At 37.6% G+C, this 20,591-nt stretch overlaps 1 long non-coding RNA gene across 1 annotated transcript in view; it reads right to left on the bottom strand.

The window, feature by feature from the left end:
• The window catches only part of LOC121338673, an 80,815-nt gene extending 64,497 nt beyond the window's left edge, over nt 1-16,318 (bottom strand). Inside the window, exon 1 of the long non-coding RNA XR_005953066.1 lies at nt 16,269-16,318. This is a non-coding gene — a long non-coding RNA (uncharacterized LOC121338673). The remainder of the gene's footprint in view (nt 1-16,268) is intronic.
• Nucleotides 16,319-20,591: the final 4,273 nt, after the last annotated feature.

Below are 20,591 nucleotides of genomic sequence, written 5' to 3'. Positions count from 1 at the left end.
AACTGTATGAATCTGAATTCATAAACTATTTTGGTCAAATGGGATAAGCAGGTATGTAACTGAAGTAAACTGGAGTCTGTGAAATGGAACAAAAGAAAGCTGTTGCCTTTCTTCCACACCCTGCAGATGGAAAAGAAACAAATAAAGAATAGAAAGTAAAGTGAATGAAGTTCTGGACCTTAAAATATTTCAGGTTCCCAATGCCAAATTCTCACCAAATGGGATTTGTAGGTATGCCTTTGTGCCCATTTCCTACTGACTTAGACAAATCCTATAGAATGGCTTTACAAATGTGTTCTGTGAGATAGGATTTTGTATTTTGCTGCAAGACAGAACCTGCTCTGTGGAAAGTGTGTTTTAGCTCATGCTGCTTGATGCTAAGTTTCCTCAAAAGTGTTTTTATTTATTATTATTTGAGGGAGGCTTGGAGTGCATCAAAAGTGTTGCAAATGTGTAGGTCCTTCTTTTAGATACAATGAATTTTACCTAGGGAAGAATAAGGGCAAAAATAACTAACCCAATCACATTCTACAGCATGGTGACCTCCTTAGTGGATGATTATTCTACCCAGATGTTAGTAAAACCTTTGACACTGCATCCCTCAACATTCTTCTGGAAAAGCTTCATGGCTTGGCCACATGCACTCTTAGCTGGATTAAAAACTGTCTGGGTGGCTGGACCCAGAAGATGGGTGGTGAATGGAGCTATATCCAGTTTGTGGCCAGTCACAAATTGTGTTCCCAAGACTCAGTTTTGGGGTCAGCCCTGTTTAATATTTTTATCAATGATCTGGATTGGAGGACTGAGGGCACTCTTGGTAAATTTGTAGATAACACTAAGCTGGGCAGGAATGTTCATCTGCTGGAGGGGAGGAAGGTCCTGCAGGGGAATCTGGGTAGGCTGGATCAATGGGTCAAGGACAATTGCACAACTTTCAAAAAGGCAAAGTGCCCGGTCCTGGCCTTGTGTCACAACAACTGTATGCAGCACAACAGGCTGGGGTGGCTGGGAAGCTGGTCAGTAGAAAAGGACCTGCCAGTCCTGGTCAGCAGCCAGCTGAACATGAGCCAGGAAGGTGCCTCAGTGGCCAAAAGGCCAACAGCATCCTGATCATAAAGTATCCAATTTAAATGATTGTATGATTCTATTAAATGTTGAGTGGCCATTTTCTATTTAGTTCAATCGGTGGTTTATACCTCATGCAACAGTTGCCAGGGTGCCAAGAAATAGTTCTGAGTATGAACATGAAGTTCTTTTTGGTCTCTGGCACGTGGATGGAAGGACCTGGCTTTTTGTGACTGATGAATCCACCTGTGGCTGCAATGACCATGTAAAACAGGGTGACCAGGGCTAGATTTGTCACTAAAAACAGGCTTAAAATGCTTTCTCCTCATATAAATTAAAATTCAATTATGTGCAGTCTTAACAACAATCTGGAATGGAGTCACTGACTGCCAAAAGCCTTAGAAGTCCCTTGAGACTTGTAGCAGATGTCCACAGTGAACAGGAGCAGTAGTTATTGAGGTTGTCAGATTTTCTGGGCCATTGTCGAATCTGATCAGACCAGAAAGTGAAATGGAAATGTACAAAGGAACATTATCCTACTGTGCCTTCAAAGAGTATAAATCACAGAGTACTGTGCCCATCAGAGACATCAGTGGTGATGGTTTTAATATTTCTGGGGTGTCTCACAATGGGACAACAAGTAGAAGAGATGTCAGAGTACATGACCCTTCAAGTAGTCTGCTGAGTAACATAATCCCAACGATCCTCAGGTTTTACATCAAGTTCCCAGACCTATAAAATCATGTTGTTATGCTCTTAGCACAATGACACCAGTAAGATAGTTAATATAGGCCAAAAATCAGAACTGACTCTTGAGGATATCCTCTGTCTTGAAGATATCTCTGCAAATCTTCAGCTGGTTTCTGTTCAGAAAAGGTGTAGAGGAACAGACATGACTCTATGCTGTCACTGAGTTTACCAGCTCCTTTCTATACTGTCCTTTACTTCCCAAAGTAAGGACCAAGAGTGATAAACAACTCAGATCAAATTAAACTGATCACCATTTCTCCAGGTGACTCTGTGTGCATAAGTACCTGTTCTGTCACCTCTTCTGTCCCTGCACAGTCAATGAGCAAAACAAGTCGTGGTTATTGCCAGCGGGCATTCTGCTTAGCAGTGATAGAAGACAGTGAGGGCTGTGCTTGGCTATCTCTGACCCTAGCTGGCCAGCTGTCTATGCAGAAAATACTCTCAAATTTCCTAAAAAGGCATCTCAACCATCATTGTTTGCATATGGGGACACTTAGGGAAGAACCCTTTCCAGACTCTTCCCTGAGACAATTGGTCTCTGCACCATTCCCCCTCTGCGCTTTTCCCTAATTTCCATAATAGTCTAGTGGGATTAATAATCCTTGCTTCTACAGCCAAATAGAAAGGGAAGTAGCATTATACTATGTTTCCAAACAATACCAAATATTGCATTAAGACTGCAGACTATAGTGCAGTATTTTTAAGAACAACAGCTTTTTTTTTTTTTTTAATGAGGTTTATTAAAGTGAAATCTGGAGTTTATTTGTTTGTTGTTGGTTTGTGTTTTTTTGGGGTTTTTTTGTTTGTTTGTTTTGTTTGTTTTTGTTTTTTTTTTTATTTCTACAAGGTACAGCAGCTGCCTAAAAGACGTTTCACCATAAGGAACAGGCTGATTCACTGCATTTCTCCTGAGTACAGATTGTTGTCTTCTCCCACACAGTCTTCATAAATTAGGAAGAAAACTTGAAAAGTATTACAATATATGGTTTTGATTGTCCCTGACTTACAGTAGTTGAACTAAACATCAAATATCCAGTCTTCTTCTATGAAAAAAATGTTTAATAAGATATAAAAGATGAATTTAAAATTTCACTCTGAAGTGTCTCAAGGTAACTGAGGAGACTTAGCATGATTTAAACAGGAGGTTCAGTGATTTCTGTATCAGAGACCCAACCTTCCTTTTGTAAGGTCTGGGGACATTGAGTAGCTCCATGTCTTGGAACATGTTCCTCAGCTCTTACATAAAGGCACAGGAAGGTGGGACTCTGTTACACTGCCATGTTACTGCCAAGTTCAAATGCATTAAACTCTAACCTGATTTGACTCACTGCACCAAACTTCATTCAAACTGGAGTTTAAATGTCTGAAATGGAAAGCAAAGTCACCCAGGAAACCATCCAGACTCCTGTGTGCAACCTATGAGAACAAAACCAGCAGGAGGCTAAGACTTCATACCAGTATAAGGGTTCGTTTTTCTCCTCGACCTTTTTTTTTTTTCATGCAATTTATATTTAGTCCAGGGAAACAATCAGTAAAACTTGCCTGAAATGAGACTTGGTTCCATGTTTCAGATTACAAGTGAGATGTCAGAAGTAATTCATTCAGAAAGTGGCAGGATCCCTTCAGGATGGTACAGTCCTTTGTTAGAATAGTAAATAAATAAACCCAAAAGCTTTTTGTTGCTTGTGTTTGGGGTTTTTTTAACTATAAGCAGCATGAGAAGGTTATCAGAAAGTTGTCGCCATAGAAAAAAGAGCAGCAAACTGCAATACTTCACATTGTGATTACTTAACAATAATTTTGAATCATTTGTTGAGATTCTTAGACATTGAAGGATATCTCTCTCCTACAAAAAAATAAAGATAGCTGAAAAAAGTTCATAGCAAAATGCAACTCTATTAGTCACATACAGGAAGGCGGTCTGCACTTCAGTGATGTATAGGATTCAATTCTGGTAAGATTTTCCTATTAGGGAAACAGCTGAAATGTCATAAACTATTCCAATTGCAATGGCACACACGTCAGAGCAAGGAATACCATAGTCTTTTAAATATTTTTAAACTGTCATGGCAGCATGAGCTGACAGTGGAACAGCAAAGATAAATTATCTACAGTTTAGCTCTGCTTCTTCTGTGAGCTAGGGACATATGGGCAGTACAGTTTCCAGGCAATAAAGAAACAGAGATTTGAGATTACTGTGTTCAGTCCCAAGAGACAGAGAGGAACATGAATCAATATTTGCTAACTCTCCTCTCCTTTCCTTCCAGATTGTCAGTTCTTCCAGTACAGCTCCATGCTTTTTTATTAAATCTCTTCCTCTTCATACTTGACCCAGGGAAACTTTTCTCCTGTAACCTATGTAGGAGGATTGGCAGTGGGAGAAGTGTTGCAAAGACAGTCTTTTTGTTTGCAGTTTTAGTGCCAGGGAAGCAACTGAAAGGAAAATTATTTCAAGGGTTAGTGTGTGCTTGTTGCTGTGTGAGAACAGTTCAGTGAGTTTGGGATCTGGTGGAGAACAGTCAGAATAGGCAATAATCACGGGTCACAGATACCAAACCCTTACAAGTCTGCTGAAATCAACTGTTGACCACATGCTCCCTGATGAAGTAATGCCTTAACACACACATGCATTTCAAGTGGTGTTAAACATACTTTATCTCTTCCTCTTTCACAGAATAACAGAATATTGGTTGGATGGGCCTTGAAAGGTCATGTGGTCCAATCTTGCATGGGAAAGAGAGCCAAGACAAGGTCTTGTAGCACCCTGTCCAACTGTGTATTGAAAACCTTCAACAATGAGGGCTCTACCACATCTATGGGGAGATTGTTCCTGTGATTAGTTGTCTCACTGGAAAAAATTTTTTTTCTGATATGGACATGAAACTTGTCCCAGTGCAACTTGCAATGGTTGTTCCCCATCTTCTCTATGTGTCTCCTCTTTGTAGTTGCCCTTTAACTGCCATAGTACTGTGATGAAGTCCCCCCTAAGCCTTTTCTTCTCCCAGCAAAACAAATCCTTCAGTCTTTCCTCACAGTGCATGTTCAGCCTTTTGACCAACTCTGTGACCCTCCTTTGGTCTCTATCTAATCTGTCCACATCTCTCTGAAATTGTAGGCACCACAGCTGCACTGTGCATTCCATAGCCCTTCAGCAAGGCTGGTTGTGCACCACGCAAATCCTGGCCCATACTGGACTGTCAAATTTCATTCCAGCTTCAGGACTTCACGCTTGTCTTTGTTAAATCTGGCACAGTTCTTGCCAGCCCACTCTTCCAACCTGCCCAGGACACTCTGTAAGATGGTTCTTCCTTTTGGTGCACTTTACCATGCAGTTTAGTGTCATCAGCAAACTAGGTAAGGGTGCTTTCAACCTCAGTGTCCAGACCATTTTGGAAGATATTGAACAGTGTGGGGCCCTGTATTGATCCCTGGAGGAATCCCACTTGTGACAGGCTGGTCAAAACCTTTGATCAACACCTTATGTGTGCAGCCTGGGATCAAATTTCCTACCCATCCAATTTGTATCTTGCCAGTTTGTCCAGGAGAAGGCATCAGGAAAATATTGAATACTGAAGTCAAGTCTTTATTGTCCCTCTGCCTTAGTCAGCATCCAAACTTTATGGCATCCCAGAAACAATGGGATGCTCTTATAGTTTTTCACTTTCATCTTTCTGTTCTGCATGGAAAACCTTTAACTGTAAAGACTGGTGTTTTCTCATCTATCTTTAGCTTAAAGGTAAAGCACTGAGTCTATTTTGGTGTCTTTTATTTATTAGCATATCTTTAAGTGAGTAGTGAATGTCTCAAACTTAAAGTGGAAAATTACCTTTGACCTGAAGGCAAGCATTTTCACCTCTGATTCTTAGAGTTGTTGGGAGAAATAATTTCAAAAATAAGCTTCTTTGTTCTGTGATATATTCTGCCTGCAGAAATCTGTCTTGCTTTTCACTCTCATTTTTATCCTGGAGTTGATATTTTTTGCCTTAGGTGTACAATCAATGCCCAACGTTTCTAATCATAGAATAAATGAGGCTGGAAGGGATGTCTAGTGGGCGTCTAGTCCAAACCCTGCTTGAAGTTGGCCAGTTACACCAGGCTGGTAAACGATTTATTGAGTTTTCAATATTTCCATGGTTGGAAATTCTCTGCCCTACTTCAAATATTTTACCATGCTCACATGGTAAGAAAGTTTTTCCTTGCTTGTAATTCATGGCCAAATATATGTAAGCTGCAGCAGTTGAACACAGAATTCTGATTTTCACTTATATGTTAGTTTCCTCCTTTGCTATACTGTTTGCTTGGAAAAAAATCTCAAAGGAAAAGATCCTATAGCTCACTATCATCCACTCACTAGCAGCCATTTCAATTCATGTGTGGGCTTTTCCCAATCCAATATAATGAGATGCTGCAACCACCTTCAGAAGTATTTCTGTCTTGTGAAATAGCTACTAGCTACTTTTTGTCATGATGGAAAGAACTGGCTTTTTTTAATACTCAAGAATCCATGCATTCACACAGATTCTAGCATCACAATGTACTCTGTTGAAATTAGTCCAGAATGGCCTGTTCAGATCATACATCTGTAACAGTAAAGGAATAATCTGAATGTATATATAGCTTTGCAGAACAAAAACAAACAAGCTTTTATTTCTTATTTTCATGGTTTATGCAGAGGATAATTATCATCATGCAGACAGTCCACCCAGATCTTAGGTTTCTTACTCTCTAGTTATCTTAGCACCTCAAACCCCAAGCTATATTCCAATATCCTCAGTATTTTTCTTTCACTGGAAGTGAAATTTAACCTGAGATCACCATTATAAACAAATTTTTAAAAGGAGAGTGTGGTCTTTTTCTTTTGCCCTGCCATTGGGAAGCCATAGTCACACTCAAGACACAATCTCATAAGTGAGGAAAGCTATTACTTTCCAGAGGCACGAGAGAGGAAGTTTTGCTTTACTTCAATTTGTGCCATGCTCCATCATGTCATGACATAGATGAGGCACTGCCTTGGCTCCACTTCCTTTTCCCCTTCCTTCAAATCAGTCTATGGTCTCTCTTAACCCTTTCTTAAGACTCTTATAAAACATTTATCAGGTATTAAACAGGAGTCTCTGGAACATGAAGTCAAAAATGTTTCCATCCCTTTTTTCTATCCTCTATGCACAAGCACAGTGCTTTGTACTTTGACATCTACTGCTTGGAAGGAAATGTTCCATTTTTTAAAAGATATGATTGGTATATCATTTTGTGTCATAAAAATGAGATCTACTAGATCCATCTCATAAAAATGACATCTACTAGAGGAAGATGAACTTTAAAAATAGGTAGATCTCTAAAATATCCTAGTGCTCTGCATTTTTACTGCATTTGTTTTTCAGATAGAATGCTCTCCTGAATCGACTTCAGCAAATACAGATGGACAGTATTTAAAGTAAACTTGAATGCAGTCCTATACTTTTGGACATATTTTAATGCTGAAATTTGAAATTGAAGAATGAGCTCATTATCAACTTTATTTATTTGTAGACTCTTCTATGGATCCCACCACCATATGAACTCTGATCACCTCTCAGAAGTCATAAATACACTTGAGCTTGTGAAATGGTTACAGAGTTTATCAACTTTAAAACAGTTATGACTGAGTTAAGACCTAAATCTGCATTTTTGTCACTTCCTCTGTAATGTATTTCTGGTAACAGATCAGAGTGCTTTTCCAGCCTGGCCACAGAAGAATCACTGCAAATTATGTATGTCAGAAATGGACTCTGGTTTTCAGTAGTGCTGAATGTCTGCAGCTTCCATTACCTTCAGCTGACAGTGAGGATAATATCTGCCTGAACATCAGGTTTTTAAGACTAGACTTCCTCTAAACCTACGCAGATAACTGCAAGTTGGATAATCAGTGAACATCCATGTCACACAAAGCCTGTGAGTTTCACCCGACTGTGTCTATGTGGCTGTAAAGGGGGCCTGCTGTGACCAGCTTGGTTGCTGGCATCTTCACTGGAGTGGTCTAAAGTTAGATGAGATTAATTTCATTTTCTGTCCAAATTTAGCACTGAACAAGGAGAATCTGTACCACACTTGGTTGCAGAAAGATGGTGGAAGAGCTAGAATATGACTTTCCTGATTTTTTTTGTCCAATGAGAAGTAGCATGTTGTCCACAACTCCACCTCATTTATAATATGAAATCTTGAATTTGAATTCATCTCTAGTCCCTGATTGCTAACTTCTGTTACCCTTTCATAAGCACATCATATCTGTATTGTCCTATGAGGCAAATAGCAGGTCTTTTCAAGGTCAAACTGATGAGACCCACAGCCATTAGTTATAAGAAACCAAAAATAAAGATGGGCTGAATATAGCAAATGGGATTTATTTGGATATCAACTATCACCTCAAAATAGCAGAAGGCATGGTTGCTGAGAGAAAGAGATACAAATATAGTTTAGAAACCTTATATAGTTTTATAAATAACTGGATAAACATATATAGACAGATATTAAAGAAGTTTGTTACTATAAGGACCTATCTCTGCTTCTCTTCATATGGAGAGGAGCATTTGTGAGACAGCACACTAGTAGAGGGTAGTCATACAATTTTTAGTGTCCTGTATTTGAAGCACTTTTATTGCTCATTAGAGTCCTGTGTATTAGTGATTTAAGTGGCCTTTCCAAAGGAGGCACACTAGCTCTCCAAATTTCCACTGTCACAATGAGGTCAAGAAGCACTTCCTATACAGTACTTTAGTCTGTGTGTGCATTGTCTCTATTTATCAGAACAATCTGATAGGTATTCCCATTTTGTAAACACATCTGTAATTTTGTGATTTCCAAAAATAAAATTTATTTTATCTTTCCAGGTCAATGTTTTAAATGTAGATTTCAGCTACAGAAGCTACAACAGGGACAACAACTTGGGTATGTATTATCCTACTTTTTCTGAATTTAAGTAAAACTTTCATGGTCTTGTACAGTGTAACAATATAACATGAGAACCTTCAAGGTTAGGCTCACAGAAATTTGCTTTAATAAAACTTTTTGAAACTCCAATATTTAAAACATACCCTATTTTGCTAGAAATGTATTCAAACTGCCTAACAACATTGCTAATGCCAGTGTTTTTTCACCATGGAGTTCCCTTATGGTAACCATAACTACTATTGTTGAATCTTTCAAACCATATTTGCAAACATAGACACCAATCATTCATTTGCATTCCTTTCATGCTCTGTTCATCAGAGAAAGTTTTTGTGATTTTTGTTTATTCACTTGAGTATGTTCTTGAGTAATGGTTTCTGTTTTTACTGAATTAAGTATAAACACACAATCATATTTATAAGTGAATAAAAATATTTTGGCCATCTAAGATAAACTCATAAAAGTGTGTAATCCCACTAAAGTGAGTCAAAAGACACACCCCTGAAATACCTTCTTTGGGACACCGTTTAGAAAACAACAAAAACAATAGGTTACAAGGTGAAGGACTGACTAAACAATGTAAATACAGACTGTGAAATGTGACCAATATTTTATTTCAGGGAGAAAACGCACAACCAGGAGGCCAAATAAAGTATTCACTGAAAAGCAAGCAATTAAGAAAATAATTTTTAAAAGCATCTCAGAAGCAAAGAGTGCTAAATAAGCAGATAAGCAAATGTGAATATTAACACCTCTCTATATACTGAATGTTCATAATGTACTTTCTATTAGGAAGAATACTACCACACAATTACTCTTTACAAAATTTGTCATTTGACTGAAGGCTGAGACCAAGAAGGGTTGTACTGCTTCTAGAAATTTTTATAAACTGTTTAGAATAATAAACAAAACGTGGAAAGAGAGGAAGTGAATGACTTGTTTAGATGTTTGTAAATGCATCTGCTTACAGCATAGACAACAAAAATAATAGCTAACTTGACTTAGTGAAAAAACTGAGGTCTATTTTCAGGAATAAATATTTAGCCACTATTGATGCTTCTGGCAAAAAATGTTTTCTTTTTTTGCTCTGACTCAGAGCAGAACTAACCACCTTGGAGCTCACTAGTACAGCTGGTATCTTAAAGGAAGTGAAATCAACACCAGCCTAAGGCCCTAAAAAATTTGTTGAATAGGTCTCCAAATGATTCAAGAAAGCAAATCTCAGATTAAAGCAAAACACATAAATGTCAGCCTTCCTGGTTTTGTCTAGCTGTGAAAACAAGGATGAAGAGAATATTTTGTAATTTTAAATTAGTGGGGATATCACTCTGCATTTTCACAAGTCATACAAAGCAGACATTTGCAACTGGAACAACACTTGTAATAGGTGAATTGCACTTTTTCTTCAGATTAATTTTTCCAAACATAAGTGAAGTGGGAGTGGAGTATAAGTAGAGTGTGGTTTCTCAAACCCCACAGGCAACACCAGAAATGTTAGTATCTGGGGTAATGTATCCACTGTAAATGCAATACTCTTAAACTGTGATTTCAGTTCTTTCTAGGCCCCTTAGAGAAACTGGACAGTATCTAAAGTTTGATATCACAAATTTCATTTGCTATTCTCATAAACTATTTAATCATATGGTGCTTTCCATTAAATCTAGGAAAGGAAAACAGGAAAAAGTCACTCTCCTGGCCCTATGACAACTGCAGCTGTGAATCTTTCCCCTTGCATTTATTTAAGAAATAGAAAAACCAGGAGAGAATATCCTGACATTTTTAAATGTTAAAATATACTTTCATTTCACTTCCAAAGAGATATGAAATATTTCCATGTGCAGCATATGTATTTTAAAAGTGAGGCCACAGTCTGAAAGTCAAAGGAATATTATTATGTGGGAAGACTTACAGAGAGTTTGTCTAACAAATCTCCATATCCAAAATGGTACTTGTCCCATTTTTACTTCTAGAAAAAGGACAGATTATAAAAATAACACATTACAACATGATAGCATCCACAGTATATGCTAAGTGGAAGTTCAAGAGATATGTTAATTAGGTGGAAGATGATCTCTTGTAGTAATTAATACATTATTCTTTCTACAGTTTATTTATATAGCATGGGATCATATTAAATATTTTATAAAAACCAGTACATTTTTAGAGGATGACATAATTCCTTTCATTATACATCAGTGAAAAAAATATTCAAATTTCTGTTGTGAATAACCACTGAGAAAGTTCAAGCTCATGGTTGATCTAAGAGCATTGCTTTCATTCTGATTACTTACATTTTTTTGAGTAATCTGTTTTTCAAAAGGCCTGGAGAAACATCCTACATCTCATGTCTGGAAAACTATGTTTCTGAATAGATTGACTCAAAAAATTCCAAGGTCTCTAATTCAGTCCAATGTTTCTTTTTCTGTGTGATGATTATTCTTTTCTCTTTACCCTGTGAAGAAAACACTGAAGTGGTTCTTCTAGGTCACTCTATGAAGGGTATGATATCAGTTATCTAAAGTTTACTCTTTTTTCTTGCAGGACAAGGATCTAAGGTTTGGAAGCATAGGGGCACATATGAGGGGAACCTGCCATTTCTTGCACATAGTGATAAGAGGAAAAAAAGGGAATTACTTATGTTAAATGATGTGGTTTGTGAAGATGTTATTTTCCATATTTAGCTGTTGTCCAGCAGGGTAAGGCACAACCTTTCGGGATTTTTCACTCCTTTATTTTACTGATTACAATGCTGTTGCATTGCATGTAACAGGAACTACCCTGAGTTAGAACTGTGTCACCTGATGCAGGTACAGGTGACAGAGGAAATACTAAGTTCAACAAGATATTAAAAACCAAAAAGCAAAATAAATAACAGAGATTAGTGGTTCTGAGCCCCATACTGCTGCCATCCCATAGGTCTCAAGCTCTATTGCTTAAAATTAACTTTCTTGCGTTTGAAACATATGCACATTGCAGTATAAGGGTAGAGGTGAGTGCTTTTTAGAATTACATTCTGGGCCAAGGAAAAGTAAATTCATTCTTTTAAAATGAAATACCATATGTTCAGGGCCAAGATATGTAGGCCACTCCAAAGATTTTATCCCTTGTCAAGGCGAGAATAGGAAATTGTAATGGATTTTTTGTTCAGATGAGAGCTGATTTTATAACCTATCCCATTAAATGGCATTACATTCACATGACCTGACTTTACATAACAGAGTTATCATAACACAACTGACTGAACACAGAATCTGCATTTTGCAGCAGCAGGTGATATTTAGACCATCATTATTAACTGTTCTGTGCAGAATTTTCTTCCTGCTTATATTTATATGCAATAAAGTCTTCTTTGCTTTTAAATCACACTAAAATAGCCTGATTGCTTATTTGTATAGCTATACACCAAAATGACCCTTTAATTAAAATCATGCAGAGACTGTCACCTAAACAACACTGTTAAAATCCCACTGGGTTTTTAGTAAATAAGGTCTTTGAATTCATCTGTCAGTACCACCTAATAACTGCCTAATGAGTTAGCCAGTTACAACAAGATAGGACAAGTGTAGAGGTCTTGGATATATCATGTTCCTGCATATTTTGTTAAGACTGGTGACTAGAAAGGAGAGAGGGACCCAAATCACCCAGTGAGATTTGCCCTGCTAAAGCCTTGTCAGCTTTCCATCACAAGATAAGTCAGTCTGTTTATGGTGGGTCTAAACTTGCCATTTCTAGTTGTGCTCTGGCCTAATGTGACTCATGAGAAGCCTGACTTCTTCCATTCTGCTGTTCTAACTGGATCTCTTAACATGTTCTTTCATTGTAAGGTTTCATTTAGGGAGGAACAGATTTCACTACTTTTGTCAAAGAAGCTTTTGTCTAATTTTTTCAAATTTTTTTTCAAAAGTTTCTTTTTAGATTTTGAGTTGTTCAGAGCACCCCAGACTCTGCTTCAACTGATGGCAGTGGCAGAATATCTTTTGATGCCCATGGGAGCAGCACAGGACCAGCCTTGTATCCTTTCCACATGCCCACAGTTTTTAGGTTTCTCTGGCCAAGAATGTTGTATTACTCTGCACACCTTAGTTCTGTTAGTATAGAAAGTAAATATATGTGACTATTTAAAATTAAGAATAAAATGGATTTTTCCTAGCTCACTTTTTTGAGGCAGTTCCAAGGCTAATATTTCATTCTGAATGTCTAAACATTTCTGTGCAGGATCCATACAGTGAGTTGGACAGTACAAGATGTTAATTTCTTATCACTGAAGCATAACATTATTAATATGTGCTGAACATGATGGCTGACAGAGAACACTGGCCACAGCCAGAGAGCATGAAAGTCCTTTCAGAGACAAAATGTTTTAGCAAATACCCTTACTAAGCATGAAAGAATACTGAAGTGAAATAGAGTCTGTGTTGTGCTGTGAAGTCAGTGGGAAACTGACATTTTGGTGCAAAGAGTAGATCTGCTGTTTTTCTCACATTATATGCCTAAATACATATCAGTTGGAAGGTTTCCTTAATCTATATGTTAATATCAATTGCCAATAGTCACTTTGACAGCCACAGCTTTTTTTTTCTCATAGTTGGTTTTGGATTAACATCAACTGACTTGGAAATATCCACCTAAAGTCTTGGAAAGAACAAGTCAGAACAAGAGATTGCATTAATTTGCTGCTTTTCCCTATTGTTTAAAAAGTCCTACAATACAACATATTATAATAACAAAACAAAACAAACAAAAACACCAAAACAAAACCAAAAAAAAAGGAACCAAAACAAAAAGCAAGCAAACAAAAAAAATAACCAAACGTAAAAAAAAAAAAAAAAAAAAAAAAAAAAAAACCACCAAACCTAAAACCAACAGCAGGACAGCAGGACATTGTAAAAGCCAGTCAGGTCATTTAATACTATATGCTATAATTTTTTCCTTTTCTGGCCAAGCATAAATAATCTTGTGAATCTGGAGTTTAGACAGCCCAAGTTGTCTAACAAAAGTACAGTTACTCATGAATAATTTGGATTTCAATGTCTATGTGAAGAAAATGGCTCAACACAAAGCTTTTTGTATTAAAGCCATCTGTGACTCAACATCATCACACATGATACGGGGTCATTGTGTGAAAGCAGTAGTGCATGAACAGCCATAGAAATGGTGTATGAAAAGCCACTTAATGCCATGCACAGTTCCTGGAAATGGTAATGATGTGGGGTTTGAGGAACAGCGATGCACTTACAAATCCTGCTGGTTTTAAAATTAGCTGTCTTTTCCATGCTCAATATAGTTGTATGTGAAATTTTGATGCATGGAAATGACGTTATTAGCACGAGTTTTTCACTTGGGTATGTGAGTCATGCAGCTTTTCCAAAAGAGAGCAATGAAATGCTGATAACACACTAATGTGTATTCTGTATGCATGTTATGTATTGCAGAAAAACATTTCTTTGAGGTATGGTAAAGTGCCCTTAAGAATTATGTTGTATAATTTTTTCTTACTCGTGTCTGCCCATCAGATTTTTTTGAAAGAATATTGGTGTCCATTATAGTCACATATAAAATTCATTGATTTCAAAAGCTCCACATTTTATCCTGCAAATTCCCAAGCATTGCAAAGTGGAGATATACACATATTTGAAACCTAAAATAGATTTTATGCACAAAAAGAATCATTTACATATAAATAAATATTGTCTTCTTCTCCCATAGCCTTTTACACATGAATTTTAAGAACTTTGCAAGGCTGAATAAATATATTCATGAAAGTTTGACTGCAGATTATATAAAGATTCCTCCATTTTGACATAAATCAAATTAATCCTCTTTGAATCTTCACTGAAGTGATGATGCTAGGCTAAATAAATCTCTTTGAATTCTCATTAACTGTTAGTACAGCTGATTCTTTGACTGGTTCATTAGCATGCTTGATGGCATATGCTCAAAAAGAAGAAGAAGAAAAAAGAACCCTACAATTTAATGCAAAATAGAACAAAGCTGTAGATTTCAGTCTTTGTCTTGTACACACTGTAAGGTACATGGAGCAATGATCTAACTTAAGCATTGCATGAGATTCTTCTGAATTGCCATTCAAATCTTTTCCTAACTTTGACAAAATATAAATTAATTACACAGCTGCGTATAGATTTTCATCTGTCAAACTCATCTAAGACTATGGAGACAAAAAGTGGTGATATATCTACAGTATAACACTGACAAATAGATATCAGTAACTAAGTTTCTATTTTGCAAGAGAAGAGCATAATTCAGCTTTAATGATTTTAGAAACAAAAGGAAAAGTCACGTCTTTATCCCATGAACAGCTAAGCGAGATAATTTTACATTGCAACTCTCAAAAATGGGAAATTCTCATCCAACTCCCTGTCAGTCATACAGATACGGACAAACTACTATCTACTAAAGAAAACACATAATATGCATAAAATGCTACTATATGTAATAATCAATTATCCACTAAGAAGCTATATAATTTAGATGAATTGTCACGGTACTTGGCAGAACTCAGAACAAAGGAATGCACAAGATCACAACAAAAATAGAGCAATCAGCAGCCATTTTCCACATTATATGGCAGCAGCAGCAGCAGCAGCAGAGCTGCACAAAGGTTTCTGCATTCTGTTTGCATGATCTAATATTGCACCACAGAATGAGTTCAGTTCCTTGGCTTGTGGCAAAGGTGGGCGGGATTTCCAAGAGGTCTCTATTTACATCAAGTCCCTGCACAGCTGGACGGAGCATCTGTGACTGAATGTGATGGGGTGCACCACACCAGGCATAGCCACAGGCATCAAACTGCCTGAATAGTCTTTTAGGAGAACAGGATACTGCATTATTTAATCTATCCATAATAAGTTCCACTTTAAGCGTAATAATGCCTGCTGTCATGTTTCTTGACTTTCATGATCTAATCCAAGTTGCTTCTTCTTATTATATAACTGTACTTCAATGCAATCCTAAAGACTGCTTCAGGATGTCTCTTACAGATTTCCATTATTTATGTATTGTCACAAAACCACTTCAAAGGCATGTCTAGATGTTGGGAAGACCTAAGATTTACCAGGTCCTCTCAGCTCAAATAGAGAAAAACTATTAATTGTTGGGATTTCTTCATTGTAAAGGGAAACTCCTAAAATCCACATGGCAAATAACCTTGTGTTATTCCTATTAAGAGTACCTTGGAGAACAGCTATGGCTTTATGTTATTTACATTTTGTGATAACCAAATTCTCCTTGTTCTCCCTGTTCCTAGAGCAATGCCCAGAGTGATCTCTGCCAGAGATGGGGTTCAGCTCCCTTTCCTTGTGGGTGCCCACATTCTTGTCTGGCTCCCTCTGCCCATTCAGATCAGTGCCCATACTTCAAATACTTTTCATGCAAACTACAATGCTAACTGAGATGATAGCCCAGGATAATGGAATAAAAGCTTTATTTCACAGACTTTTCCAATCTAAACACACTCTGAAAGTTACGCATTGAGAAGTTGACTTCTTTTCCTCTTTCCTTCTTATACTTACCTCAGGAAGAAGTGAAGAACAGCAGCCACGCTGAAGAGAAGTGAGAGCAGTGTACCAAGCCCTGTGGAAACAGAAAGGAAGCAGTAGATCATTTCAACGAGAGCAGTATGTCTTGGCGTTGTTCCTTGACACCACCCCCGCCATCCCAGCCTCCTCTGCCCCTCCCACACTCACACATCTAAAAAGCAGATGGAAAATATTCTGCCAGGAGACATTGAAATACAGTGTTAGAAAGTTACTGTCTTAAGGCTGGAGAAAGTGATGGAGAACTCTGGCAAGCAAATTAAATTATTCATAGTCAGTGGCATTTTGGAAGGAAAAGCGGGAAGGAAACAGGAGACTGAAGGATGTTATAGGGATTGTACAAGAACCATCTGGGATATTGGAAAAATATGCACTTCATCTTGCTACACTTCAGAGAGACACCAGTGAGGTTAATTCTGTGTTCAGGAGACATTACCAGTCTTCCCAGTTTGTTTTTAGAGCATATTCTAGCGCTGCCACGATATTATGGATATGAGTCCATGCTACCAAATCTCTTCCCTCAAACTTTACTCTAATGGCACTGAGCAATGACACTCAGATCCTGAAGTTACTGTAATTTCCTCATCTACTACGTCACTTGGTACACATACTAGTCTCATCTGGATTTTAAAGGTGTGACATGGAGAAGAGATGATAATTGGAGTCATTCTCAGTGTTTCAATGATTAAACTTTTCTTTAAATTTTATTTCCCAATTACATGTTCTCTTATGTCTCTGAAAGACTGCAGAACATGTTCTCATAAGACCTAAGGTACTCTACATTCAAATTAAACAGGTGTCTTTTTTGATATGCCTCACTAAGAAAATATGTATGGCATATTACAGAGTAACAACAATTAGAAAGAACCCAGTTCAACCCCCGAACTCTTGCATGGGGATAGAAGGAAGGAGAGGAAAAAAGAACCATGTGTGAGTGCAGACACTGCAATCAGTGTTTTTATGAATATATTAAGATGACATGATGAACACAGGAGGTCACCTTGGAGAAATATTTTTTCTTTCTGTTTCTTCTTCTGGGTTTATGGTGTTGACAAACATCTAATTAATTTTCCTTTCATAGGTCTATCCCATGATGTCTTTGTACCAAAGGTAATAGAAACCAGATGGAATTGCTCACTTGGATATATAGATGTGCATAGTACATGCATGTATACACACAGACACATTAATTTAACCCCAATAACAATAATCTTATCAACTTCCAGAGCTTCATCAAGATAATATTGTATTTAGATTTGAAAGTATACGTCAAACTCTTTAGAAGTGTTGTCAAGCTCTTTCTCCTCTCTGCTCCCCAAAACAATACAGTGCAGTCTGCTACAGGTTCTGCACTTGTCCAACCCAAGGAAAGGAAGAAGCTGACATATATTGCAGAAATATTCCAAGCAGTGTAATTTTCCTATCCTCACAAACTTATATTGTTGGAAACCAGCTTTTTTGTTGGAATTTGCAAATAAACCAGCACCTGACACAGTTATCTAATGGCCTGAAGGAATTCTTACAATTCTTACACAATCAATCCTTTTGACTTTTATTGTAGCAATCAGTGAAGTGTTTCAGTATCCTGTAGCATATTAGTCTAATGTTTTTTCAGCATGCAGATTATTTAGACCAGAGATCATTGTTTTGGTTATAAATCATGTAATAAACTTGGGATACAACTGGAAAAATATAATGAAAAAAACAATAACTAATATGAAGCACCAGGAAGAATCAGTAGGAAAAAGATAAATGGTTGTCAGCAGGAATATTAGGCATGTGTACCCATGTGTAGATAAACACCAAGCAGATTGCTTGTTTAAACATTGTTTATTTTTCTTGAGTTTTTGTCTGACAGGGGCTGCATTTCTCTCAAGAGGGATTGTAATGAATGTATTTGGTATAGCTGTGTTAGTTGCTTGGGGTAGCTCTTCCACAGGAAAACCATTCCAGTTATCATTCCAAAATGATGTTCCTTTAAAACAAATACGAATAGTATTTTCATTATGAATTTAAACAAATCTTTGCAGAAAGAAATCTGAGCAGAATCTCTTAATAAAAAAGAAAAAACAAACCAAAAACCCACCTAGTTATTTTGCAAGAATAATGATTTCTTCATATAAAAATTCCCTTTTATTAATCTCAAAACTCTAGTTTCTTGAGGTGGAGAAAAACAAACAAAAAATATTTAACACTGAAAAACCACAAAGGACTGCAAGGATTTCAAGAAAGAGTAAGTTTATTAAGTTAATACATTTAGAAAGTAATATTGGGACCTAAGTTTCTCAATAATCTTTTTGGATGAATACCTGGGGAATTAAAATTAGCCTTCCCTTAATTTACTACCAAAATACAAAATGCATGCCTGTCCATTCTACTAAAACAGCTTGAGCACTCACAAATATAAAAAGACATGTGTAGCATGCAAACCCCTTTTACAGATGGAATTAAAGATAATATTGTTTGACTGGTAGAATATATTTATAAACCCTATTAATTCTTAATCTGTGTGCACATCTAGTATCCTTAACTGGCATTCAATGCAGTCTGCCCACGGTGTCTGTGCCAGGGCCATTCACCTGCCATTCATTCGTGCAGAGAACATTGCAGAGTCAATCTTTCAACAAGTTCATTTTATTTTCTTGTCCCAAAAATGTAATTTTCAGCTAAATAACACAAGTTGCTTACTATGTTTGCAGTAACATTATGTTGCATGGGGTAAATAGAAATTCTGGGGTAGATTGCCTAGCTGTAATTCTTCCATGGAAGTTAAAAATGTCGTTTAAAAGGGCCAAGTTTGGCTTTTGCTTCCTGCTTGCCAAATCTAGATCTTTGCCAAGTTTTCTCCAGGGGGAAAAAGAAGAGAATATTCTGCCAATTTGTTTCAGGGAAGCAGGCCTCTGAAGATGACCCCTGGCCAAGACAAGTCAAGACCCTGGTGAGGGTTGAAGGAAAAAGCTTTCTTGGAGAAAAAAAAAAAGGACAGGATATCCACAGCAGGTGTTTGCATTAGATGCTGAGAGAGTGTCTCCGTGTGAACATCTCCTCTCACTCCAAGTGGTCTCACATGCACAAAGCTTGGGAACAGTGCTGGAGTTGGTTTTGTATCCTGCATGCAGTGTAGCCATCAGAGCAGCACCATGCTTGACTGCACTGCCAAGAGAACAACCCCAGAGCCAACCTGGCAACCTTCATTCTGATGATAGCAGGTGTGCTAGAAGGGCAAAAGAGTGAGAACTTTGGGCTCATCTGGATGCCACTCTGCCTTGTAGGAGTGGAGGGTGAGAGAGAAGATTTTTCTGGTCTTTATAAGGATTATTGATTCCTCTCATTCAAACGTTTCCTCTGTTGAAAGAACTGGGAGGTGAGAAATAGGTGAGACCACAGCAGGGTGTGATTCTGGATGCTGAAGCATGTTGCTGCTGCCTCTTATGGTAAAGATTTTGTTTGGGCATTTGAATGTTGTTGAGGTTTAGTGCTTGCAGCAGGATTTGGGCTATTCCAGGCTGGACACACAGGGTGACGTTTGTAGGGATTTTTGTCATTAAAGTGAGTGAGGCTCAGCAGCTTCCTGATGAGGGAATATAAATCTTCTGTTTCTAGAGTCAGAGGAAAGTAATAATATGGAGACAATGCTGAAAAAGGCAAGGAACCTAAATCCCAGAACATGTTTGCAAGAATGGGTTTCAAACTATCACTGTCACATGTAGTTCTGATATTCATATGGCACAAAACTCAGCTTTCCCAGGTTAATGCATATATATGTGTAGAGAGAGAGTTTTAAGTAGTTTATTTGCTAAAAATATAGACAAACATTTAAATATTTCCTCCTAAATGTGATTTTAAAAACTCACTGAATTTGGTTAGGCAATCCTGCCTAAGCTCAGCAGTGCTTAAGATTCTCTATGGATAAAACAAATCACAAAATAATCAAGGTTGGAGAGGACCTCTGGAGTACTCTAGTTCAAGATCTTACTCAAAGCAGGGTCAGTTCTGACATCACAACAGGTTGCTGAGGCCTACCTTCAGCTGGATCTTGAAACCTTCAGTGTGAGTGAAGAGCTTCTCTCAGACACTGTCCACCTGGAGAAAAAGCTTCTCCAGCCTGAAACTCTTCTGTTTCAGTTTATGCCTCTCCCCCTGTCTTGCAAGTCTGTGACGGGCCCAGCTCCACCTTCTTGATTACCTGCTTATATATACAGGGGAGACATTCTTCTCCAGGTTAATCAAACCCAAGTCCTTCAGCCTCCCCTCTGTATTTTTTTTCCAGTAAGCAAATATTTCTGAGAGTTCTGTGCC

This window comes from Onychostruthus taczanowskii, unplaced genomic scaffold, assembly GCF_017590055.1.
Source record: "Onychostruthus taczanowskii isolate IOZ18803 unplaced genomic scaffold, ASM1759005v1 scaffold31, whole genome shotgun sequence".
NCBI classification, from domain to species: domain Eukaryota; kingdom Metazoa; phylum Chordata; class Aves; order Passeriformes; family Passeridae; genus Onychostruthus; species Onychostruthus taczanowskii.
Note: the sequence above shows the minus strand (reverse complement) of the source record. Positions and strands in the feature narration are given on the sequence as shown.